This window comes from Ursus maritimus, unplaced genomic scaffold (genome assembly GCF_017311325.1).
Source record: "Ursus maritimus isolate PB19 unplaced genomic scaffold, ASM1731132v1 scaffold_3, whole genome shotgun sequence".
NCBI lineage: Eukaryota > Metazoa > Chordata > Mammalia > Carnivora > Ursidae > Ursus > Ursus maritimus.
Window position 1 is genome coordinate 21,328,981 of NW_024425563.1, and position 25,422 is coordinate 21,354,402.

General features: G+C 43.4%; 1 long non-coding RNA gene across 16 annotated transcripts in view; it reads left to right on the plus strand.

Annotated features, from left to right (window-relative positions):
- The window catches only part of LOC121105805, a 222,099-nt gene that overhangs the window by 113,708 nt on the left and 82,969 nt on the right, over positions 1-25,422 (plus strand). For 14 of the 16 annotated variants that reach the window (XR_005838489.1, XR_005838501.1, XR_005838494.1 and 11 more), the window contains 2 exons: positions 8,818-8,877; positions 25,004-25,064. This is a non-coding gene — a long non-coding RNA (uncharacterized LOC121105805). Of the gene's footprint in view, positions 1-8,817; positions 8,878-16,652; positions 16,823-25,003; positions 25,065-25,422 lie in introns of all 16 variants that reach the window. The other 2 variants (XR_005838497.1, XR_005838498.1) reach the window with 2 other exon arrangements.

Below are 25,422 nucleotides of genomic sequence, written 5' to 3' on the forward strand. Positions count from 1 at the left end.
TTGAAGAAATCGAGAAACAAACATTTTCATTTTTCATTTTCTGTCTTTCCCAACTCCAGGGGAACACTCCCCCATCCCAGTCTGTTTGTTTTCTAAAGTTTGGCCTCGTATTTGTCTCTGGGTGTCGCACGTGTGTGCAGTTCTCCCAAGCCCAGGGAGACAGCGTACAATGTATGCTGATGAACTGTAGGCTCCCTGCGTGTTGCCCCAGTTTCAGGGTCTGCGGCAGGGCCCTCCCGGAAGTGCCCTGGAATTTTGTTGGTTCCTGTAGCCCGGGATAGAGAACCCCTCCCCTTGCCTTTGCACTGGGATGTATCACAGGTGCTCCTGCCTTCCAGGGCTGCCTGCGGGGCACCTGCTGTCTGCGTGCTGGGAAGATGGGTGAGGCTGGTTCCTGTGGTACGTGCCACATCAGGACATGTGGTCTGTGTGACCTTCAGTTATTGGTTCCTGGCTTGTTTTTTCTTTTTAGTCTACTTTTTTTTTTTTTTTTAAAGATTTTATTTATTTATTTGACAGAGATAGAGACAGCCAGCGAGAGAGGGAACACAAGCAGGGGGAGTGGGAGAGGAAGAAGCAGGCTCATAGCGGAGGAGCCTGATGTGGGGCTCGATCCCATAACGCCGGGATCACGCCCTGAGCCGAAGGCAGACGCTCAACTGCTGTGCCACCCAGGCGCCCCTGTTTTTTCTTTTTAGTCTACTTAACACTTCATCCCATTGTCCTACTGAAGTGCTGTCATTAGAACAGGTATGCTCTTAGTTTCTGAGTATGAGAACAGGTGTGTATCAGGCCCTCTCCTGTGGGAGGCAGTCTGGGATGAGGTGGAAGGAGGGCTTCTCAGGCTGGAGCAGCGACTGCGAGAAACCGTGTGGGACACGGGGAGCTCTCAGGAACGAGTCCTTCCTTTTCCTCTGTTTCCTTCTCAGGGTATGGGATGCAGGCCTGTTGTAGGGATAGGTAGGTACTGGGTAACTTCTTTCTTCCTTCCTTCCTTCCTTCCTTCCTTCCTTCCTTCCTTCCTTCCTTTCCAGATTTTATTTATTTATTTGACAGAGATAGAGACAGCCAGCGAGAGAGGGAACACAAGCAGGGGGAGTGGGAGAGGAAGAAGCAGACTCATAGCGGAGGAGCCTGATGTGGGGCTCGATCCCATAACGCCGGGATCACGCCCTGAGCCGAAGGCAGACGCCCAACCGCTGTGCCACCCAGGCGCCCCTGGGTAAATTCTTTCTAATAACCTAACCGGGCTTCCACAAGGAGGGATGGGTGTTTGGGGGCCTTTGCCCTGTAGTGGGACTCCCGATGAGCCCAGCTCAGAAGCGTCCTTCTCCCCCGTGGCTGGCCGAGGAATGGCTGAGGTGGCAGAAAGCCATTTGCAGTCTTGCCTCCTTTATTTCTCCTCTAGTTTGCTCGAGTTATAAGGAAGAACTGGCAAAAATTAAAAGTAAAAAATTTTGTTTTGAAAATTACACCCTGTCTACCAACAGCCCCAGATCAAGAGTAACCACCAGACATCCTGTCGCTGAGCGTGCTGGCTGGTTGGGTGTCGCTGTGCTCCGGGCCCAGCACAGATCCACGTTCCCCATCACCCAGCACCGGCCACCTCGTACCGCTGTGGTAAAACCTGTAGGACAGAAAGAAACCGAGACGACACAGTCAGCATCTGGCAGTTTGCTGTGCCATCCTGCCCTTTCCCATTTTACAAATTTAGGATATTTTGTAAAAAAAAAAAAAAAGAAAGAAAAATGCTGAAAGAAGGTGATCCGATTGTGTGACTTGATGTTAGGCCAGAAAGCTTCTGCTAATGCCTCTGAAATCTGTATCTTAAAGCTGTTTTTTTAAGCCTCACGAGATGAGCTAAAGACCTTCACCAACTTCTAAGGTTCTCATTGTGGGGAAGGTGCACTGTGCTTCCCTCTGTACCAAGGAAACGGGGCGGCAGTTCATATGCAAATGGCTCCCCACCCGCCAGGAGGAGGCTGAGGCCGCCTTGTCAGGCCTTGTCCCAGAGCCGCCTGGGAGTCCAGAAACCATTCTTTGGCCACCCCGGGCAGCACCACAGGAAACCAAGTGGGGCTAAAGCGGCAGGATGCCGGGGAGGTAAGGGTGGGGATGTGTTTGTAGCTGTATGCGAGGGGAAAGGAGGAAGAGAGAAGACACTCGATCCGGGGTGCGGGTGCTGGTGCCGAGCCAGGCTTGGCGGGAGAGTTTTCTGGTCTCAGGTGTGGGTTCACCCGTTGTCATACGTTCTTTAAGAAAGGCGTGGTGCGGTTTATGGAAATCCTTCCAAATGGTAATTATTGTTATTAGCAACGGTTCCATAGTTCCCAGATTTATTCATCTGTCTGTCACTCCCCTGAGAAGTCCCAATCAGAATGGCCCTTCATGTAAGTGACCACAGAGCATGGACTTGTCACGTTTTGAGTATTGCCAGTGGTAGGGTAAGAAGCCGATTAACTTCGGTGAAGATGCTTTTTTTTTTTAAGATTTTATTTATTTACTTCTTTGTCAGAGAGAGAGCACAAGCAGGGGGAGCAGCAGGCAGAGGGAGAAGCAGGCTCCCTGCTGAGCAAGGAGCCCGATGCGGGGCTCTATCCCAGCACCCTGGGATCATGACCTGAGCCACCCAGGCGCCCCTGGGTGAAGATTCTTAAGAAAACGAGAACAAGAGGTGAAATGAAATTTCCTTTATCTGTGGGGTGCCTGGGTGGCTCAGTTGGTTGGGTGTCTGACTCTTGGTTTTGGCTCCGGTCATGATCTCAGGGTCATGGGATTGAGCCCTGTGTCAGGCTTCATGCTGTGTGTGGAGCCTGCTTGGGATTCTCTCTCTCTAACCTCCCCTATATGCATGTACTCTCTGGCTTGCTCTCTTAAGTAAATAAATCTTTAAAAAAGGGGGAAAAAAAGAAATTCCCTTTATTTGTGTTTATTAGTAATTAGGGTAAAGGCTTGCATAAATTAGGGAAAGTTTGAAGACACATTTGCTTTCTGGTATGTGGAGTTTTAACATAAAGACCTATAAATACAAAGTATTACTGAGGTGTTTTGCCAGTAGTGGCCTCTGTACCTGCTTTAATGATACATTTATTCCAAACTTTAGGGAAATACCATGGACCATTTTCTGCAGGTTTCCCAGTAACTATGAAAGATTGTTTTTATATACAAATTTGTATATAAAGGAAATTATTTGTATTATTAAATAAGAAGTATATATGTGCATTTATAGACATAAGCAAAAACAAAATTTTGGGACTATTTCTATACAATTATTAGATTAAATAATAATTAAATTAAAACATACAGGGGCGCCTGGGTGGCTTAGTCAGTTAAGCGTCTGCCTTCGGCTCAGGTCATGATCTTGAGATCCTGGGATTGAGCCCCACATTGGGCTCTCTGCTGAGCGGGGAGTCTGCTTCTCCCTCTGTGCTCTCCCTCTCTCTCTCTCTCTTTCTCAAATAAGTAAAAAAATCTTTAAAAAAATACGTAAAATGATACGCCTTGTAAATGTCACAGTAATTCATGTCTTTCTACATAGAATGGGTTCATTCAGACTACCTTCCGCCTCAATATCAGAAGTCCTTCTGTGATAAACGTAACTGGTGATAATTTAGGCAGCAGCTTCTCTTCACTTCCCTCCTGTCCTCTCCCTTCCTCCACTTTTTATCTGCTCACGGTCCCGGCCACTACCGCCCGCGCTGCAAATACACAGGTAAGTGCCTGTGATGCTGCCCTCAGGGGCCTCCTCGTCTGAGAGTGTGGCCAGTAGAGCGTGTTTGCACGGGGAAGAGGTGCGTGAAGTTCCTGGACAAGGGAAGTTAAGTGGAAGCTGAGATTTCCGGTCAGGGTTGGCCCAGAAACAAGCCCTTCTAGAGGCACAGCCCTCGTGATGCATTGAATCATTTCATCTCCTTTTGGTCACCTTAGGGTTTCAGAGAAAGAAGTAGGCCTGTCTCACGCATGTGCTGCGGATTCTTGTCCTAGAGAAAGTCTTTTTTTTTTTTTTTTAAACAATCTCACCAGTATTATCTTCTGCTTTAGAAGCAAACTAACAAAGAAATCCATACCTGTGAAATGGTAATAAAAATTATTGAGGATGCACTGAATATTAGCTCAGGGCAAGGGGCTGAGAGAGGCGTGCTGTAGCTCGGGTTACATGTTCCGCATGAATTATCTGTGGTTAGAAAACATCAGTTATCTTCTGAAGGAGAGACTTGGCCATGTGTGTACCGTGAGACCCATCTGCCAGAAAGTGGAGGGATCAGGTCCTGTGGAAGCGCTCTCTAGGGCTGACTGTCATAGACGCCCGTAGTGCAGTGCCTGAGGCAGGCCATGGCCGCGCACTTTCCCCCGTGATGAAAATTCTGTGCGTTCTCAGCCAGTGCTGCCATTGTCTATGGATTAACCTCTTTACTAAAAAAGGGTGACCTGAAAAATGCTGAGTAATTTTGGTTCTTCTACACGCTCACGTCATGCTGAAGCTGGGAGCTTACCGATGGCGGTGGTCCTATGTGGGGACACTCCTTCCACGTGGGGAGGGCACACGTGAAGGAGAGGGAGAAGAGAAAGAGAACCTTATGTGGTTGGTCAGGCGGGAGGTTCAGATCAAATCCGTTCGCGACGGATGCCTCGGAAAAGCTGCTTGTTGCTGGGATTTAATTATCCCACGCTACGGAGGGCAGATTCTTATTTTCAGTACAGGAGTCAGTCAGTCTTAAATGCCGATGTCTCCGGCTCTGTCACTGGTACTTACAAAGGGAAGAGAAGGGAGAGGGGAAGGAGACAGGACGATAAATATTCTACCACTGCGTACTCAGATTGTAGTCCAGAGACCAGCAGCTTGGGCACCCCCAGAGAGCCTACTAGAAGTGCAGACTCTCAGGCCCCCACCCAGAGGTCTGAGCAGACCCCCAGGCAAGTCCTGTGGGCGGTGCTGTTGGAGAAAAGGCTGCCCTAGAGGGGCGAGGACAGTAGTCGATTGACCTGTCTCGGCACACTTCGAGGAAAGCCGAACAGCTGAGGCCTAGGCTCCGTAGGTGTTACATGCTGGCAGTCAGAGATCAAGTTTGTTTGTAGCTGGAGACCAGGCCCACTGATCATGTTTGACTACACCGCAGCGCCCCGTTTAGGGAAGCACTGGGGTTTGTTTACCGCACAGATGGCTGCCCCCTGGCTTGATGACGGCGCTGCTTCCCTGCCCTGGGGCAGAATGGTTTCCATGCCGACAGGTAGGCCTTGCTCCCTCCCGTCCCCGCCCCCCCCCACATTAGCCAAAGAGCAGAGAGTAAAAACAGTACTTGATTAAAAGTTTTTAAAGAATTCATCATGTCCATTTTTTACTTTACATCACGTTATCATCATGGGTTTCTCAGGGAGAAAGTCTGCAAAAAAGTGTGGCCTCCTCAGTGATGTGCCAAGCATATTTTTCTGGTTTGAACTCAAACAGGTACAGCTGACAAGGGTCAGGATTGCATCATACTGATCCAAGTCTGGCTTTAAGAAGCACGTCTGTTTGGTCTTCTTTCATCGAGTGATGCAAAGATTTTTCTGTGTTTGATTTTTTTCCACTGTCTGCGATGATCAGTGTTACTTGTATCTAGATAAAAATCCACGAACTTTTCTTTTATGAAAGGAAGAATTAAAACCAAAAAACCCTCTTAGTGGTAAAAGGATTAAGACTACTAGAATCAGCCCTTGTGGGAGTTAGAGTTACAGCCCTGAAGAATCCATCAACTTTCTAGAAGCCCTGTCACGCCTGTGCTCTAGTTGAGTGGCTGGCTGGACTCTTGCCTGGATTATTTCAGTAGCCCACTGACTGGTCTTGCTGCTTCCCTCTTGCTTTCTCGTCAGTCTGTCTTCGACATAGCAGCCAGATCATATTAGCCTCTGTCCCACACACCTCAGTTGCATTCCAGGGCTCTCAAAATGAAAGCTTAGGGCCCATGACTTACCTCCCTGACCCCATATCCTGTTACCATCTCCCTTGCATATCCCAGTTTGGACAGGCTGCACTTCTGCCTCAGGGCCTTTGCACTTGCTGATTCCTCTGTCTGGCACTGTCTTTCTCAATCTATCTACATAACTCCTTCCCAAACTTTCTTTAGGACTTTGTTCATATGTCAGTTTCTCAGTGAGGCTTTCCTTGACGGCCCTATTTAAAATTTAATCTCCCCTCCCCACCCCCCCACACTGGGTATAATTTATGTTTTACTTAATATGTGTTCGTCGTTTGGCTCCTCCTAGAATATTACTTCCTTGAGAAGAAGGGATTTTGTCTTGTTCGTCTTGTGTTCATAGCACCTGGAACAGAGCCTGGCTTATTTGAGGTGCCTTCTGTTTGTGGAATGAATGAGTGAAGTCGGCTTCATGACTAGACATGAGTTTAGATCCAGGAGCACTGTGGGATTTCTTCCTACCAGTACCGTTCTCATTCACATCACATACGAGGACTGAAATGTTAGGAGAACATCTTTAAAATATTAACCACAGCTGTGAGCCATCGAAAGCATTCTACGCAGTGCGTTAGCAAATGCCAGCTAACTGTTGATTTGTAAGGCAAATGGGAGACTAACGCAGTACACAGCAGGTCCCCTGTGTGCCGGGGCCCAGGGAGGAAGAGGAGGAACAGTATCTGGGGCCTCCTTCAGGAGTCCCCACACTTCTTGCTGTCAGCCCTTCACTTGTGTCAAGATCCCACAGCACACTCAGAGTCTTCAGTTCCCCCCCCTCCAAGGACGGTACAGGTGTTTGTGTGCACACGGGTGTGCATGGATGTTTGTTTGCCGGTGTTGTCTCATCGAGGGCTTCCTTTGGCCACAGTTTATGTTTTCCCTTTTGTTTATAGCGTTTCTTAGTAACCCACTGCTGCAAGTCCTCTGTGCGGAGTTGCGACCCAAATGTATCTTGAACTTTGTGCTATTTGTCTTTTAGTATCGTAAGATTTATTGTGGCCGTGGAAGTCAAGGTAACAGTGGTGTTCCAGAAGTGAATGTAGAGAATGCCTGTGTAATTACTGGTGTTGCCTGGGTGGGAGGACACACTAGGGAGGATGGAGCCCAGTCAGGGAAGCCGTACGGTCTACCTGGCAGAATTATTCCTGTTCTGGTGATGGGTGCAACAGGTTCTAACAGCCCAAAGCCATCCTTCTTCCTTCAATAAAATACTTCTTGAATGTCCACTCTTGAGGAACGGGCTCATAAAATGAGCCCAGTATCCACCTGCATGGAGCTTCTTATTACTCTAATGGGGCAAATAAGCATAAATAAGCACATATATGTGTAATTATAAGCTGTTACGATAAGTGCTACAAAGGAGAAGATCAAGATGCTATGGGAGCTTCAAATAGGGAAATTTGTCCCAGTCTTGGGGTCAGGGCACATTCAGCATAGGATCTGCCGGTTACTAGGCAAGTGTGTGCTTTGAGGGGGGAAGGGACAGAATGTTGTGTATTAATTTCCAGGCAGAGGAAGTGAGGTATGCAAAATCTCTGAGGTGCTGAGGGATTTTGCACGTTCAAGAGAGTGAAAGTAGACCAGAGTGGCTGCAGTGGGTGAAGATGACAGGGTGGGTGGTGCTGGAGGAAGCAGGGCAGGTGAGCAGGGCCAGAGCGAGGCCTTCAAGTCAACTTTTTGGGTCTTTATCATGAGCCCAACATACAGCACTGAAGGGGTTTGAGTAAGGTTGAACCGTGAGCTGTTTTCGATCTTTGGATGTAGACTCTGGACGCACCAGATAATGGTGGATAATGGACTGGAAGGGGGAGAGTGGAAGCTGGGAATACATGGGAGTGTCTTGAGTTTGTCCAGAAGGATGATGGCGCCTGGACTAGGGTGGTGTGGTACCGGAGATGGGAGGACACTTGTCTGGAGGGAGAATGTTGGAGGCCATTGGCATTGAAATTGTGCTTGCTCTGATATGTTTGCTGAACAGTCTTCAGTTAATTTGGCTTGACCTTTCACCTGCCTGTAAGGTGCCTATACCTGAGATTTCAGGAAATAACTTGTTGACTAAGGAAACGTGAAGCTGGATGGAGCAAGTGTCCAGACTGTCTGGCAATTACAGTTTTCATTGTATATGAATATGAAGGTATTAATAGCTTTATACGTCAATCTCTTATGAGCTTTGTTCGCATGAATCAGTACTGATAAACGTAATCATTTCTGAAACCTTAGGGAGATAGACTTTTGGACGGAAGAGATTTGAAAGACAGTCATGAATTACCTGTCAGTCCTGAATTCCCAGAGGTAAATGTCACCTGGTGAAAATGCTCTGAACAGCTACCTTCCCTAGGCAGTACCCTCTTTTTCAATGAATTCTTTTCCATTGTCATTTTTAAAAAAATTTTAAGTAAATCTGTGCTAGCTCTGTTCGCCAGTTGTTTCTGCCCTTAAAGCAGCAATTATTTTCCCCAGTGCAGAAAGGTGCTGCCCACCTAAAAAAAAAAAAAAAAAAAAAAAAAACTTGAAAGGGAATGTAGTTTGAAAAGGCATAATAAATGCCTTTTCAGAGGCATTTATTTCAGAGTCAAGGAGAACCTTGTCCTAAGTTGTTTCCCTGTGCATCTAACTTTATAATATGGCATGTTGATTTCCTTTAACCATAAAGTATCTGTTTTCCAAATCTCCTGTTATCTAGATGTACAGTGATAGTGTCTCAATGGTTCTGCCTAGGAACTCAGGAAAGTTACGCAGCTGGAGTAATTGACGAAGGCTTCGTGAAGCCCTTTTGGTGCTCCTGAGTTCAGAAGATGTCAAACAGTGATAGACAACACATGTGTGCCTTTATGACCACTCACTGTATTTTCCTCATCTCTTTCAGGAGGAAAATGGAAGAAACAGAGGTATACTTTCAGATGGAACAGAGGGAGCCACTGAGCGGGTAGGTAACTGAAATTAGCAGGAGATGTGTATACAGTAACTCAGTGAATTCGTACTTGTGACGTCCTTACAAGAGTTCCTGGCATATAGTAAACACTATACGTGTTTGCTCTTGTGAAGTTCTTTTAAGTGTGCCTGAGCCCGAAACAAACCAGTCATACAACCAAAAAGTACCCAACAAAAACAAACCCTTTGCTCCTAAACCAATTGGGAACATCATTGGTAAACTATTTTTTTCTTTTTTTCATCATTGGTAAATTCTGTGCGACTTATTATGCTGGCCTGAGAAACTTACTGTCTTAATCTTTGAGCACCCACAGTGTTTGAATACCCATTCATTTTTGATTTTGAGCATTCATTCATGATGACCTTTTAAGTGTCAGATCTGCTTCCGTTTTGAAGAAAACAAGGTCTTAAAAAATTCTTGAAGAAACAGCTCCTTATCATTTGGGGAATGAGATTGCAAAGTTGACCTGTCACCTTTCTCCTCCCCTGTGTCCACCTGTCTGGATCTGCACAGTTCCTGCCTTTTTGCCTTGCTGTGGGGAGGCTGGGGTCTCCTGATCCACATCTCACCTTCCCTCTCATTGCAGCTCTTCTGTCTCCCCTGGCTCCTCTCCCTCAACATGTCAGCTCGGTTCAGGACCCAGAGGAGACGCTGGGAGTGGGGTCCACAGTCTGATTAGGTAAAGTTAGACATTTCTCTAGATGGCATTCACATTGCAGCTGCTTCCCCCCAACTTTAAATAGTTTACTTTCAGTACTCTCTTGTTTTATGTTTTGTCACACTTCCCTTTTGGGATTTGGGGATATTACCTTTGGAAGTTACTTTTTTTTTTTTTTTTTTAAGATTTATTTATTTATTTAAGAGGTGGGGAGGGGCAGAGGGAGAGAGAATCTTAAGTAGACTCTGAGCTGAGCTCGGAGCCCGATGCGGGGCTCAGTCTCAGGACCCTGAGATCGTGACCTGGCTGGAAATCAAGAGTCAGATGCTTAACCGACAGAGCCACCCAAGTGCCCCAGGAAGTTACTTTTCTGTTTGGAGGTCTTACAGGTGATACTGTCACCTCGAGAGGGGTGGGCCCTGTGGTGCACTCCATGTGTAGTGGCTTTCAGACCTTTGTACTGGAAGCCCACAGGAAGAAGTAGATGTTACATGAGGACCCCGCTCACACATCTGTACATGTGGATGTATGGGTTCCCAAATAATATGTATACTATTGGTGAGCTGTGATATAATTTCCTTTTTTCCTTTTTTCTCTTTTTTCTTGCTTCTTTTATCTCCCGTGCTCCTCATAACCTACAGAATAGGTTTCCTATCCTGCTGGTCAGTTGTACTTTGACAGACTTGTAGTATTTTTAGGTGGCGGTAGGGGCACATGCTTTCTTCCTTTCCATGTTCTGTAGTAACGTGCACAAGTCTCTGTTACCCCTAAACACTCCCTCAAACTTGCCTTATTTTAATTCTTTATGTGCAAAACTCTCTCTTTCCTTTTGTTTCTGTTTTTTTAAAGAGTTGTTTATTTATTTTTAGAGAGAGTGTGCATACGGGGGAGAGGGACAGAGAGAGAGAGAAACTCAGACTCTGTGCCGAGCCTCACCCGGGGGGTGGGGATGGGGGTGATCCCAGGACCCTAAGATCATGACCTGAGCTGAAATCAAGAGTCGGACACTCAACCAACTGAGCCACCCAGGCACCCATCTCCTTCCTTTTGCAACTAAGCTTTTGTTTCTCTTTTTCATGTACCATTCACTTCTCAGCCCTCTTCATTTGAACTTTGACCTTTCTTTCCTGACCAATAGCCAAGAATCATTTTACCGTTTTGAGTGAAACAAATTCCTCTGTGCTATTAGATCTTGCCTGTTAAATGTAACTGTCAAAAAGTAGCACTTTACCTGTATCTGCTTAGATCCCCATATTCAGTTTCTCAGAAACATACCTTTTCTGGTGGTCTGATCTCACAATGCATGCCCTTATCTGGTCCCAGGATCACAGAATTATAGCAGTTCAGGGGTCTTCTGTATCCTCTTCTTTTTGGTTGGCGTCGTGGGCTGCAGAGAGACACCTGCTGGCTCAGATGTAGAGTTGTATTGTTTTGCTATCCTGAAAAAATACTGTCATTTTTAGGACCTTCAGCTTTCATGATACGAAGGTAAGCTTGTATGTTGGAATGCACTGAGGCCACTCACCTAACCCCCTCAAGCATTCTAAGGCTCTCCAGCTCCACATCTAAGGAACTGCAAAGTATTCGTATCCTATCACCCACTCAGAAGCTGGTACCTAAAGGGGAAAAGGATTTCATGGTAAAACTAGATTCCTTCCCTTCATGTGTTCCTCACGGGACCACAAACTGATAGTTCAGTAAAGCACCCAGTAAGCCGAGATCCATTTAAAACTTTTGGAAATGATAATTCACTCTTCCAAGATAGTTAAGAACTTAAGTTTTAAATGGTTTAGGTTTGCAGCTTGGTTTGTTATATGGGCGGTACATTTGGTTCTAGTTATAAGTCTAGTGCTGGAAAACAGGAATCTAAAATCTGTTGCTGCTTTATTTTGATGTCCTCATTGGAATATCATAGTGACTTCTTTGCAGTGCTTATCTTAGCAGAATTTTTGTTGTTGATCTCAGAGGCAGGCTTATTTATAAAGAAATCATAATTATATACACCTAAGATTACTCAGTGCATACAATAGATTTTAAAGATTTTAATGTGCAAAGTGGCTATTTTATTATTTATTTATTTTATTTTATTTTTTTAAAAGATTTTATTTATTTATGTGACAGCCAGCAAGAGAGAGAACACAGCAGGGGAGTGGGAGGGAAGAAGCAGGCTCCCAGTGGAGGAGCCCGATGTGGGACTCGATCCCGGAACGCCGGGATCACGCCCTGAGCCGAAGGCAGACGCCTAACGACTGCGCTACCCAGGCGCCCCTTTATTTTTTTAATTTTAATTTGTTTTTAGAGAGAGAGCATACGTACACGAGCTAGGGAGAGGCTGAGGGAGAGAGAGAGAGTCTTAAGCAATCTCCACACCCAGTGCAGAGCCCAATTCAGGGCTCAACATGGGGCGATCTCACTGCACTGAGATCTTGACCTGAGCCAAAATCAAGAGTTGGACGCTTAATTGGACTGAACCACCCAGGTGCCCTGCAAAGTGGTTCTTTTAAACAAAACTAATGTCCACCTGTCTTTGAGGACTATTTCTAAGATCTTGTAGACAATAAATGAGGCAACATACTCGTGTTTTCTGTCCTTGTCACGTCCTGGTACACAGTGCATGCCTGGAAGCCAGTAAAAAATGCCAGAATGTGTACGTCGGTCCCTTTAATCAAGAGCTTTGAGAGCGTGCGGGAGAGGAAGCTAAAGCCTCACCCCTGCCCTGGCTCCCCCCTCACAGCACTTGTCTCTTCTCCCCTCCACTGTAGAAGATGACCTAAGTGTCCTCGAACAAGACCGTACCTGCAGCTTCAGGGAATGGCAGAAAAGAATGTTATTAATGGTTCAAGGGGAGAAATTACGGCAGAAATAGAAACAGTGTTTGGGAACATAAAATACTCTGTTTGAGTTTAATAACCCCAAAGCAGAAGAATAACACGTATTTTTAAAAAATACTTCATACTCGCCCAATTTTTCTGGCCATCTTCCTGTATTCCTGTTGTGAGAGGGGAACCTGAGGTGAAAATAGAAACCATTACTCCTTTTATCAAGGCCCCTAGATTGATCATGAAAAGTGGGAGAAGTCACGTCAGGTAGCCAAGCACTTCTTCTGAAAGCATGAATAAAAGAAACAGAAGACCATAAACCACCAGAGAGGAAACAAAGTGTGGTATGGCTGGTGAGTTTTGAACTTCAGTGCTTCCGTCTGGTTATATGGTTGTTGTCCTGAAATAAGGGAAGTGGACTGCTTGGTCCAGTGATGTTCCCAGCATTGAGTATTTCCTACGTGCTAAGCATTGGGTGAGGAGCCTGAGGGTAGACAGATACTGCTGTCATCCCAGTGTTATTGTTTTTCTTAAATTCAGTTAATTAGCACATAATGCATTATTAGTTTCAGAGGTAGAGTTCAGTGATTCATCAGTCTTGTATAACACCCAGTGCTCATTCCATCCTGTGCCCTCCTGAATGTCCGTCACCCAGCTACCCCATGCCCCCACCCCGTCATCCCACTTTTACAGACTGTGCATGTTACAAGGAAGCTCAGTGAGCCTAGTGTGTGAAAGAAGTCCATTACCTAACCCCTGTCAGGAGTGAGGCATCGCCAGTCCCTGAATGCTGGTTGGCTTTGAATAATGTTGCTTACTGAAAGCTTTAGAAAAAGCTTTTGATTTTATATTGTTGATGAGCTGTGATAGTCAGAAAGGAAAATACCACTACTAAAAGAAAAGGGTTTTTTGTTTGTTTTTTAAAGATTTTATTTATTTATTTGACAGAGAGAGAGAGAGACAGCCAGCGAGGGAGGGAACACAAGCAGGGGGAGTGGGAGAGGAAGAAGCAGGCTCCCAGCAGAGCAGGGAGCCCGATGCAGGGCTCGATCCCAGGACCCTGGGATCATGCCCTGAGCCGAAGGCAGAAGCCTAACGACTGAGCCACCCAGGCGCCCTAGAAAAGGGGTTTTAATAGATGTAAAAAGTAACTATGGGGCACCAGGGTGGCTCAGTCGGTTGAGCGTCTGACTCTTGGTTTCAGCTTGGGTCATAGTCTCAGGGTCCTGAGATCAAGCCCCGCATCGGGCTCCAAGCCTAGAGGGGAGTCTGCTTGAGATTCTCTCCCCACCCGCACTCTGTTTCTAATTAAGTTAATCTTTAAAAAAAAAAAAGTAACTCAGATTTTTCTGAATTTGGAGTATCACTTTAATAATCCTGATGTTAAAGATTTTTGTAAATATTTGCAGTCTCCAGTCCACTGTTTAGTCCTCAGAGATAGAATAGTGTAATATTTTAAAATATTGTAAAGTTTTAAAAATTAGAAGTAACATTCCCTTTTAAAATCTGTGTAGTCAGCATGAATATCTGAATATATTTCCTGAGAATCTTGTATTTTCAGAAGTACATAGTATATTTTGCTATTGCAGTGGGAAGTTTAAGGCAGACCGATTCCGAAGGATTTCAGTGTTTTGGGTATGTCTACATCAACAGTTGGAAGAAAATAAATCCAGTACCTCTCATTGAAGGGGCAAATAAATATATATGACCAGTTTTCAGTTGACCACCTTAATGGGAAGAAACAATACCATGGTTAATCAGAAGTTTTCTTTTTGCAGTAACTTATTTTCTTGTTTAGTTTTTGCTTTAGGGCTCTTTGTTTTCTGGAGCACAGGGGAGCTGGCATTGGACTTAGAAGTGGCTCAATATATAATTGTGAAAAAGAGGAATATCTCTGTAATTTAAAACACACTGCAAATATTGCCAAGTGTTTAGAATTAATACATAGGGAGTTTATTACGTTTCATACTCACTTGCCTTTTCTTAAAACTATGAATGTCCAGGGCAAAGCAGGAAGTTAAAGTGAGACTCTGTCTTGACAAGCCTTCCTGGGCTCCCCTCCCCCGCTATCCCCCCCCCTTTTTTCTTTTAAGGCAAAATTAGTGTAGGATGAAGATCAAAGATACTGGAAGGGGAAAATAAGTTGGAAAATAATTTAAATTTGAGCTTGTGAATTTGGAATTGAAAGGAAGGTTAGAGGCCATTTACCTTAACCTTTTCCATTTACAGATAAGGAAAGTGAGTTCCCCAGAGCTCCTACGGCTTGCACAAGGCCACAGAGCTATTAAGAAGCAAAACTGATCCTGACAGGGAGAGAGTACTTACTGCACCAGAGGTTTTAGTGGGATGTTTTTTTCCCCCTTTATTGAGGTATAATTGACAAATAATATGGTCAGATAAAGTGTACTTTGACATGTATATATGTATCTCTCTCATATCCCTGGTCAAAGGGTTTCATTCACTTGAATGATTTTCAAAAATGGGTATTAAACCTCAGTCGTCTTTGTCTTTTGTTTTTAACAAACTACTTGGAAAGCACGTGTCTTAGCAAAGTGCCCTGGGAAACAGAGCCTAGTCCTATACCCTGTTTTTTCCCCACTCTGCTGGACTGGGGGGCAGCCTGACATGTGCACAGATAGGAAAGGAAGAGAGACACTGTCTGTGTCTCTGTGAACACGAAGCTTGGGTAGGATAACTTTTCAACCTGGACCCACTTCCTTTCCTCACAGTGGTTGCTCCCTGGGGAGTTCCATGTGTTTCTAGCTGTGTGTACCCCTTCACAACCTAGAGAGCACCCCTAATTCGTGTATCCTCGGGAGGCATCTGGTAGATCCCATCAGTAAACAAAATGTTCCTGTGCAGAAGGTTATTAGCAGTATTATTTTTTACTGGTATAGAAGCAGTTTTGGCGTTGGCCGTTAACTTACTAGTGCACTGAGCGTGCTGAGGCCACAGTTTTACCTTTGACTCCCTTCCCCCTGCCCCAGAAGTCATTCAGCTTCCCAGTTTAAGAAAACCTGATTCCCACGGCCAAGCACTACCCTCCTCTTTATGGCTGTCTTCAAAATGAATGCTCTCGGTCCCAAGCAGTGAAACAGAGTCAGTTGGCAGCAAAATGAACATCATCGCCCCCCAAAAAAATCCCAGTATGTCATACTACTAGTAAAAAGTGTCGTATTTTATCCACAGTCTTTATCTTTCTTAGAAACTGATCAACTAAATTGCTACATACTTGAATCATCCTTTTTTTAAAAAAAACTATAGAAAATGTATCCTAGCCCCTGTGGAAAGTATTGGTTTTAGACACAATGAATATGTGTTAGAAATAAACAGTATAATCTGACCTAGAAAAGAAGTAACTTTAAATATACCTAAAAATAACCTAAAAATTATTATAGTGATAAATAGTAAAATCATATTTCTGACTTGGGTTATGACATTGACACTGGCATGGACACAGTTATTACTCAGTTAGAAATTTTATTTTGACTGAACTCTCTATATATGTATTTTTAAAAAGTGTTAAACCATTGCCTCACTTTTTTTTTTTAATTTACTTTTTTACTTACAAGTAATCTCTGCACCCCTTGTGGGGCTCAAACTACAGCCTTGAGATCGAGTCGCGTGCTCTTCTGACCAAGCCAGCCAGGCGCCCCTACCATTGCCTTACTTTAAATAGGCTTCTGGGAGAATGTGTGTGTATAAGCAAAGGCTGGGAAAGCATTGTCACAATATACTTGAGCCTCAGATTTTGTCTTAGTTATATGAGTACTGCATTACATTTTGAAAGAATCCTGAATTATTCTCATAGTTCAGCTTTCCACGTAACAGCGTGTTATGCATTAATTTTTTGTAATTTAAGTTTGAAAGATAATTATGTTTGGCCACAAGGCGCTTTTATGAGGAAAGTTTCAAATTACGTAGCCAAAGTGGGGAGGTCAGACCAAGATCTGAACATGGTTTCCCTTTGGTTCCAGGGTTCATTTGCACTGGCCATTTTAACGCAGATGGTAGACGCCGAGGAGTAGTACTTCCTTCTCCCTTCAGTATGGAGAAGCACGTTGTGTTTGCTCAGCATTGAAACAGCACTGTGTTATTTTATTACTCGTGGACCTGGTAGCTAGGAAAGGTAACCATGCTACCAAGAGTAGTGTTGATTTTTACTTAATTTACTGTCTGTCTAGGCTGTGTCTATAGGGCTTACTATATACCCTGAAGGCAAGGATGGGTAGACTGGACGAAAAAGAGAAAGCTTTGGCACATAATTCTTTCATATTTTTCTGAAACACAAGGGTGCACCTTTCACAGTGTATATTGTATCGGCGATAACTTTGGATCTTGTTTGAAACCAATGAGGAGAGTAACGCAAGTGGGTGCAAAGAAAGAAGCGCCCCTCCGAGCCCCGGGTAACCCAGACCGACAGTAAACACGAGGGCTGCCAGCTGCTCACTTGTCTGAGGAGGTAAGACACGGAAGATGGGTTGGAAATGATTGGCTAATGGGAAAGTTTAAGCACCCAAGAATGAATTCTTTTTAACCTTAAGTGAATAAGGGTTCGATTCATTACTGAAAAGTAGGGACGCACTCAGTTGCAGTTTTACATGTTTCCTAGGGAGGGAAAGAAGAGATGGAGTGTGAACTAATTTGTGGGGAAGCGCGTTCAGAATGCATCAGGGTTTCGGAGGGTAAAGGAGGTTGTCTGTGGCATCAACGGGGGCTTTAACTGCAGGAGAAAGTAGGAGGACGGCAAAGCCGAGGCTAGAGTGTTAGCAGTGCAAGTTTGTCTTTGGGGTGTATTTATTTCCTGTGTCCTCCCCAGTGTCACAGACTTCCTCTCAATTAGGGATGATTGTGGTCTGAACTGTTAAGGATGCTATACAGTTAAGCGTGAAGGCCCTCGATCCAGACTTCTGGGTTCAGATGCCGCTCTGCTTCAGAGGCAACTGACTTAATTCTCAGACTCTTCATCTGTAAAACACAGATAGTATTAATATTTACCTTTGTGGGGTTCTTGGGAATGGCATGTAAATGAGTCAGTGAGAGCACTGTCAGGTGCATAGTAAGCCCTCAGCATGTGTTAGCTATTACTGTATTATATGACCCTACTTAATTGTTTTTAATAATCTCATCCTCTCTCCATAACCTCTGACTTGAGAGATTAGACACTAAACTGATGAGTGAGTGATAGTGACTTGCATGGTATCTTTACAGTTGTTGGTTAGTAACGTAAATGCATCTTGCTTTGTGGGTCAGTTTCCGAGATGAGGCCACGTAGGCACAGCGCCGATTAAATTAAGTCCGCACGTGTAGCCTCCCACCTCGTTTCAAACATGATCTTTAATCTTCTTTCCTAATAAACTGTTTTCATTCCTGGGCCTCACAGAAAGGATTATGTTTTACATCATGAAAAAGAACACATAACACGCACACGTAAAAGAAACAACTGTTCTATAAAATAGTAGTTACACTAAGTGTGAGAAACCCTTGTTTTCTATTTTATTCTATTCTGTTTCGTTTTTATAAAAATGCTGCTTGCAATGCATTGAATTTATTTTACAACTCACCCTACAGTTTGAAAAACACTGCATGAAGACCAGTTTGACTTTTGTCCAGAACCAAATGGCGGTGGGGGGGGGTACCTTTGATTGTAACCAATATTCCCTTCCTTTTCTGTCCGCACTTGCCCAGTAACGGAACGGGAATTCACCACCTTTAGACACACCCAGTCACACTCACGCTCACACTCACATTCAAGAATGCAATCCGTCTATTTAGTAAGGCCGAGTTTGTGTTGTGACCTAAAAGGTCTTTAAATATTACTGTATTTCGGATTTACTTTTAGCATATTTGTGATGTTAAAAATGCATGTAGCTCAGGGCACTTGGCTGGTTCAGTCTGTGGAATGAGCAGACCCTTGATCCTCAGGGTTGTGAGTTTGAGCCCCACATTGGGGGTAGAGCTTACTTAAGAAAAACTGCATGGAGTTCATATCACTAGAAGATAGGGTCCAATAATCATTTTCAGGAAACAGTTTAAGGTTAGGTATGATAATAGTAGCACATTTTTCAGGTCGTGATACCTAACTTCTATTCCATCCCACCCCTCCCTAATTAAATAAGGAGTTAACAGTGTCCTACAGAAAGATGATTTGATTGTTAGGACAGAGAGTTGTTGTTAGAACTAGAGAGTTGTTACACTGTGCTGTCTATAGGCTAGGTTTGTTCCTTTTGGCCGGCACCGTTTGTTGGAGAAACTACTGCTCAGAGCTTTTCATGCCCTGTGACCATGAAGCTAAGCACATACCACTACCTACCCCATGCCGAGCCTTGACTCTGTTCTCATCGACTGAGTCACCAGCCAGGCCAAATAAATTGCTTCTTTTGAAAGGTTGACAACCAGATTCTTACCAGGTTTACCACACAAAGCCTTCCCACATTATAAACACTTGCTTTGCGCACATTCTGGTCACCCCCATGACCAGTCGCACGTTGCCTCTGGTCAGCCTCCCAGACTCCCCCGCTCCATACAACAGCCGGGCTGTCCTAGCTCAGCTAAGAGGTCTAATCCAACACTTTTCCATCCTACTTGGTGGAACTCTTATTAAATCCTCTTCTTTTCCCACTCCCTTTTTCAGGTTTTAGTCTTTGTGAAGTCCACCCATACATATGACCACATTTTTTTTCTATATTTCAAGTAAATCTCTCTTTTTCTAAGCCTTTTTCTTTCTTCCCTCCATTCAGTTTTGGAGAGCCCCTCCAGCGATGCTAGTCACAGCTTTAAGCTCAAGCGTAGGGGTATAATCATTATCAAAGGAAAAGAATGTAGTATATTTGGAGGTAAAATAAGGCGTAATAACGAATGTCATCAACTTTTGAGTAATCATGAGTGTCTTAGTGTAGGTCATCCTCTCCTGATTAAATTTTCTTACACATCTGCATACAGAAAAATAAAAATCAGTCTTAGTTCTGTTAGTTTATTCCTTATATAATTACTAGTATTGCAACACAGAATATACATTTCATTTCAGGTAAACAGTATTACAGATACACTATAAGTAAAATAAGTTTCTGTGTCTTGATCTGGCTATTATCACTAGCGGCATCATTTCTAAGGGAAAAGTAGCTTCAGTTATAAACCACGAACGTAGATACATTTGGGGAACATAACTAGGAGTTTGAGGACTATTTATAGTCCTTATTTCTCTTACCCATGCTTTTGGTTCCTGGAAAGAGGTTGACTATTTTAAAATCATCTAAGTATTAGTAGAGTGCTCCCATGGTTATTTTTAATAATAAATTAAAATGAAAATCATGGGAGAATTTACAGTATTTTGAAATGAGAAATATGGTTAATCATGAATTTTGAAACGTAAGTCCCTTGTATCCCTTCTATGTATGTGAATGTTTATGACACTGTCTTGGACATAGAGTTTGCTACTTTAAAATACCATGTTTATTCTGAGGGACAGAACATTGGGGCCTTTTCCTCATTCAAGTTGGTGGTCCCAGGTGACTCAGGACAGCCCCTTCACTCTGGCCATTGTCTTGCAAGAACACTGGAAATGTGATGTCTTTGCCTGAGGAGACACATTAACCTTTTAAAATAAAACTGGGGAACATCAGTCAGAAAATACTTAGAAAGAAAAGGCTGTTACATTTTCCTTAGAAGAAAAGGCTGTTAGCAGAATATTAGAGGCATTGGCTCTTCCTGAAGGCATTTCAGTCTTCTGTGTGATCTAGTATTACAATTTTTAAAATAACGATTACCTGGCAACACTTTAAATTCGTTCCTCATATTAAATCTCCAAGTAATTTTTTTTTTTTGGTGTGCGTTTTCGTTTATAGTCTGAAACTTATTGTACCATCTGTGACAAGCTAATGGCCACTGATGAAAGTGGAATCACAGCAGGGGATCTTATATGTCCTGATAATGTTCTTATTCATTTAAAATGCATTATCTTGACAAAATTTTGTGTTTATAAAATGAGCCTGTGTGGTTCAGTCGGTTAGGCGCCTGACTCTTGATTTCGGCTCAGGTCGTGATCTTGGGGTTCTGGGATTGACCCCCATGTCGGGCTTTGCGCTGGGTGTAGAGCTTGCTTGAGATTCTCTCTCTCTCCCTTTGTCCCTCTACCCTGCCTCCCTCCCCCCAAAAAAAAAAATAAAAAAAAAAATAAAAAAAAAAATGTTGAGCGTGTAAATATGCTAAGGATATCCTTGCCACAGAGATACAAATAGAGACCATAATTTTTGTGTTAGGGTCCACATTAGCCAAATATGAAATAGAATTGCCAAGTTTAATGTAGTGTAAGCAGCATTTGAAATATGACTTAACATTAAAAAATTATTATGTGTGCCCCACTTGGAGATGCAAAGGCGTACATAGAATAAGGTATGAGTTTTAAAAAGTCACCAGTTTATGAGCATAAAATAGAGCCCTTGGCGGGGGTGCCTGGGTGGCTCAGTCGGTTGAGGGTCTAACTCATGGTTTCAGCCCAGGTCGTGATCTCAAGGTCATCAGATTGGGCCCCGCATCATGGTCTGCACTTGGCGCAGAGTCTGCTAGTTCCTCTCCCTCTGCTCCTCCCTCCGCTTTCCTTCTCTCTCTCTCCCTGTCTCTCTCTCTCTCAAATAAATAAATAAATAATCTTTTTAAAAAATAGAGCCCTTGGCAGTGTTGCCTCAGTAGCCACCTTGGGGGATGACGAGTAAGTGGGCCCAAATAAGCCCCCAAGGAGGGACTTTCCCCCCTCTCGTCCACCACATCAGCTAAGGATGCTCCACTTTCATCTGGTGCCCATACTGGACTTTTCTCCTAAGATTTCATTTGGGGGAAAAATTTGGATCCAGAGCTAATGTATTGTTTGAGAACTGCTGTCCTGACAGACCCAAATTTTCCTGTTAGACAAAATACTTGGAACACCAGATACACTCTACATCAGCTCATGGTAAAAAGTTGAAGGTCTGAAGTCGGCTTCCTTACTGTCAGACGTCCGAGTGCCTAGTCGTCCTGAAACACAGAGGGGAGCACTGGAGAGCTTATTTCTAAATGTGGTGGTTGGGGTCCCCATATCCAGAAAGTTTCCTTACAAACTTCATGTGTATTGGAGGAGAAGGTAAAATCCTTTTTATCAAAGTGAAACATAATTTTCATACTTGCTCTTGATGTTCAAGTTACAGTGATGGGGTTTCCCCCTAGCACTTCGGACTGAAGTAAATTTGACTGGTCAAAGTAGAGAACAGGTGATTGAAAACTACTGTAAATATTCTGGAAGGTTCCACAATGCTAGGTTGGATAAAGAAGGTACCACAAGCAAGTACTGTGGAAAGATGGCATCATTTTAAATACGTTTCTCAGTTTCCTTTTTAAAAAAATCTTTTATGTGGGGGCGCCTGGGTGGCTCAGTCAGTTGAGCACCCAACTCTTGAATTCGGCTCAGGTTATGATCTCAGGTCGTGGGATTGAGCCCCATGTCGGGCTCCCGACGCTTAGCTCAGCGAGGAATCTGCCTGAGTTGCTCTCCCTCTGCCTCTCCCACCCACACACATGAGTGCTCTTTCTCTCTCTCTATCTCAAAGTAAATAAATAAATCTGTCTTTAAAAAACATCCTTTATGTGCAGGGGATGATGCGCGTGGAGGTGGGCACGGAAGGGCAATGTGAAGTCCAGGTTAGGGCGTGCATTGCTGGCGTGTCCCTGCTCTTAGATGTAGGCTCCTGAGCTTGTGTGTTTGTATGCTTCTGAAGAAGTTACTTTTTGGTGAGACTTCTGTGGCAAACAAACTGATAGAAAGTTCTTGATCGGGTACCTGGCACATAGTAAGCAGTCAGTAAACACGAGTGGCCTCTCTCCTTCATTTTCTTCCTCTTGTTTTTAGCAGTGTGTTTTTTGTTTGTTTGTTTTGTTTTCCAGTGGCAGCGTCTTTTAATGTAATCTTCACTTCAGCCTCGAGTACTGCATTTTTCAGGTTCTGCGGCTTGAGCTTTTCTCTTCTTAATGGAGCGATGAGGAGGGATTGGGGGTCGGCTCAGGTGAACCCAGACTGGCTGTCCTTTCCCTGGGAGTTAAAGTCACAAATTGTTCTGAAGAGACTTTAGTGTTCTTATTGCTTCTGATTTCAACAGTAATCAAAGACAAAATAACTGAGTAAGAAAGGAAAGTGACAGCAACTATAACCAGCTATTCAGTTCCATTGACAGGAAGAGTAGTCCTCAGACTTCAAAGTATATAAGACTAATCTAGAATCTAGTTAACATGCAGATTCCTGAGCTCTACCCCAGAGGTTCTTTTTTTTTTTAAAGATTTATTTATTTATTAGATGAGGGGGCGAGGAGGGGCAGAGGGTGAGAGACAATTCCAAGCAGACTTCCCACTGAGTGTGGAACCTGACACGGGGCTCAGTCTCAGAACCCTGAGATCATGACCTAGCTGATCAAGAGTCAGACGCTCAACCGACTGAGCCACTCACGCACCCCTACCCCAGAGACTCTAAGTCCAGTCCATTCTGATGCACATGGTCCAAGGACTACATGCTGAAGACCCCTAATTCTAGAAAGATCGGTTTACACCATTGCTCCATTATTCTTGGTTTTAATTTCTTGGTTCATCATTATTAGTGTAGCACAAAGATTAAATTTCTTTTGAGAATTTTCAGTATTTCTTGGTAATTTTGAGCCTCCAAACCATGGCTCAGAATTCTTGACTTAAAAGTAATGTGTACCATGCCTACACCTATGTATAACTCTTAGGCAGTCATATAACACGAAAAACTTTGGCAGTGGTTTGAGATTCGTTTGTAAATTGCCAATGTTGACATAATAATTCTTTCTTTCATTGGCATTGCCTAGTGAAGGAGTCTCACTGTGGTTTGTTCTCCCCGTGGTTTCCGTAGTGTTAGAATGCTACTGAAAAACGAACCCTTTCTAGTTTTGACTCACTTAGGAGCTGTGTGTCGGTCGTCTTTCTGAGATGGGATATAAGAGAGGCATGCCCTGGAGGGGGCAAATCAGACTTCCACACGCGCTGCCTTCTTGTAGCCAATAGCCAGCTCAGAACGTGGATATTACGAGGTGCAGTTTCATTCATCAAGGGGATTTTCAGGCTCCAGCAACAAATGCTTTGCGTTTTGGGTGATTGCTTGGCTTTGGGCTTAGCTTTGACTCCGCCATAGAAACAAGTAGGTGCATCTGGCTGTTAGAAGAATTAATGGTAATTCAGGTAAGGATAAATTGGAGAAATCATTCCTTTCTTTCCTTTAGGTGGATTTGAGATTTTAGAAGAATTAGTCCTCTCTTTGAGAAGAGCTCAGAAGTATTTGCCTTATGTTTTTTCCCCCTCGGGATTGCTTTATTAGGGCTACTCAGTATAGATTCCTTTTAACGTGAAATCCACCCTCTTCAAAATGTAGTTTCATTTTCAGATATTGAAGCGAGGATTCCGTCTTTCTTTCCGTGCATGAAATTTTTTTTAAATGAAATAACTATAGTTGCTAAGATACTAATTACACATAGCTTCCTGGTTTAGAGCTGAAGTCTTATATTTTTAGGAAGTAGCTTTAAAAGTTGGGCAGGGGGAAATCGATGTTTGCATTTGATTTATGAAACAGTGATGTTGTATGTGTGTCAGACTTCTCCCTGTATTAAAGGCCAAAATTTGAGATGCTTAATCTGTTCTGACATGAGATCCCCCCCCCCCCCCCGCCCCGCCTTTCCTCTCTCCATGTTTTCTGGTGGTGGGATCCGCTCCACTTCTTTGCTCAGGCATGTGGTTTAGTCTGTGTACATTCAGTGCAGTGGCATTTTTCTTGAAAAAATGACTAAGGCTTCTTGGATGAATTCTCTCTTTGAAAGAGGTGGTAGAATTGCATCAGAAAAGCATTTACAGTAAATGGCTCCCCCCCCTTCCTGTAATGACCACATGTGAAAGAATGCATTAATTCTTGTTTTGAGGAAATGAGAGTTGTAGAGTTCTATGAAAAACTCCCTTTTTATTATTAATTAACCAGATTTGAATGTTAAAAATTCTAAAATCCAAATCACTTTGTGCTGTGTAAATAAATGTCACAAAGATACAGTTTGTCACTCCATAGTCTATATGGAGTAACCAATTATCTTGAATTCAAGAGGGGAAATAATATTGACTATGGCTCTAGTTAATGGCATACGCCTAACCTAAATTAACTTCTTCATAGTCATTTTCCATAGCAAAGTAATACATTTCTTAAGTATATTGCTGATTTGTCCTTCAGGATTTGATTCTCAGTGTGATAGAACGTGAAAGCTGGAAGCGGACTCCCATAGCTCATGTAGCCAGGGGTTCTCACGGGGACAGTACCGCCCCCTAGGGGTTATAGTAGGAATGAGATGGTGTTTGGTTCTACAGTAAAGGGCTTTTTTTTTTTTAATGGGTGGGAGTCAGAGATTGTAGATGTTCCACTGCGGAAAAGACAGAAAGAATTATCCTGTATCTCGCATGACTTTCAGCTGCCATCTTGGATATAAAAATCAGTTTATAATTACCTGAGCCTAGACCTAACTCCATTTAAATAAGAATGCAAGATAACTTTTACATACTTTTAATATGCACAAAATATACTCATTTTCATCCTATTGTCCACCCATACTACTCCTGTTTTGTTTTCCAGTACTTTTAAGATGGAAGGCCCTCTGATTTGGCTCCTCGTAATCCAAGCTTACACCTTATAAGTAAGTTATAAGCATCTATTTCATTACATAGTTAATTGAACCTAAAACATTATTTATGTATTGAATATGCAGTATTTTATTATAAATTGGTTTTCTTTTACTTTCTCCTTTATGTTACCTTTAGAGTATTATGTTGATGTTTTAAAAATTATGTGTATACCAGTTACTATTTACCAATGAATTTTATTTCTGAATAGTAAATAGGGCATTACAGAATTTTTGGTTCTAAAAACAGGGCTTTCAGACTAGTAGGGTTTGAACCAATATTCCATTCCCTCTCTCTACTTTCAGGAAGGACAGTATGCAAGTCACCCAGATGGGAGGGATGTTTATCTTCTCTGTGAAGTTCCCCAGAGAA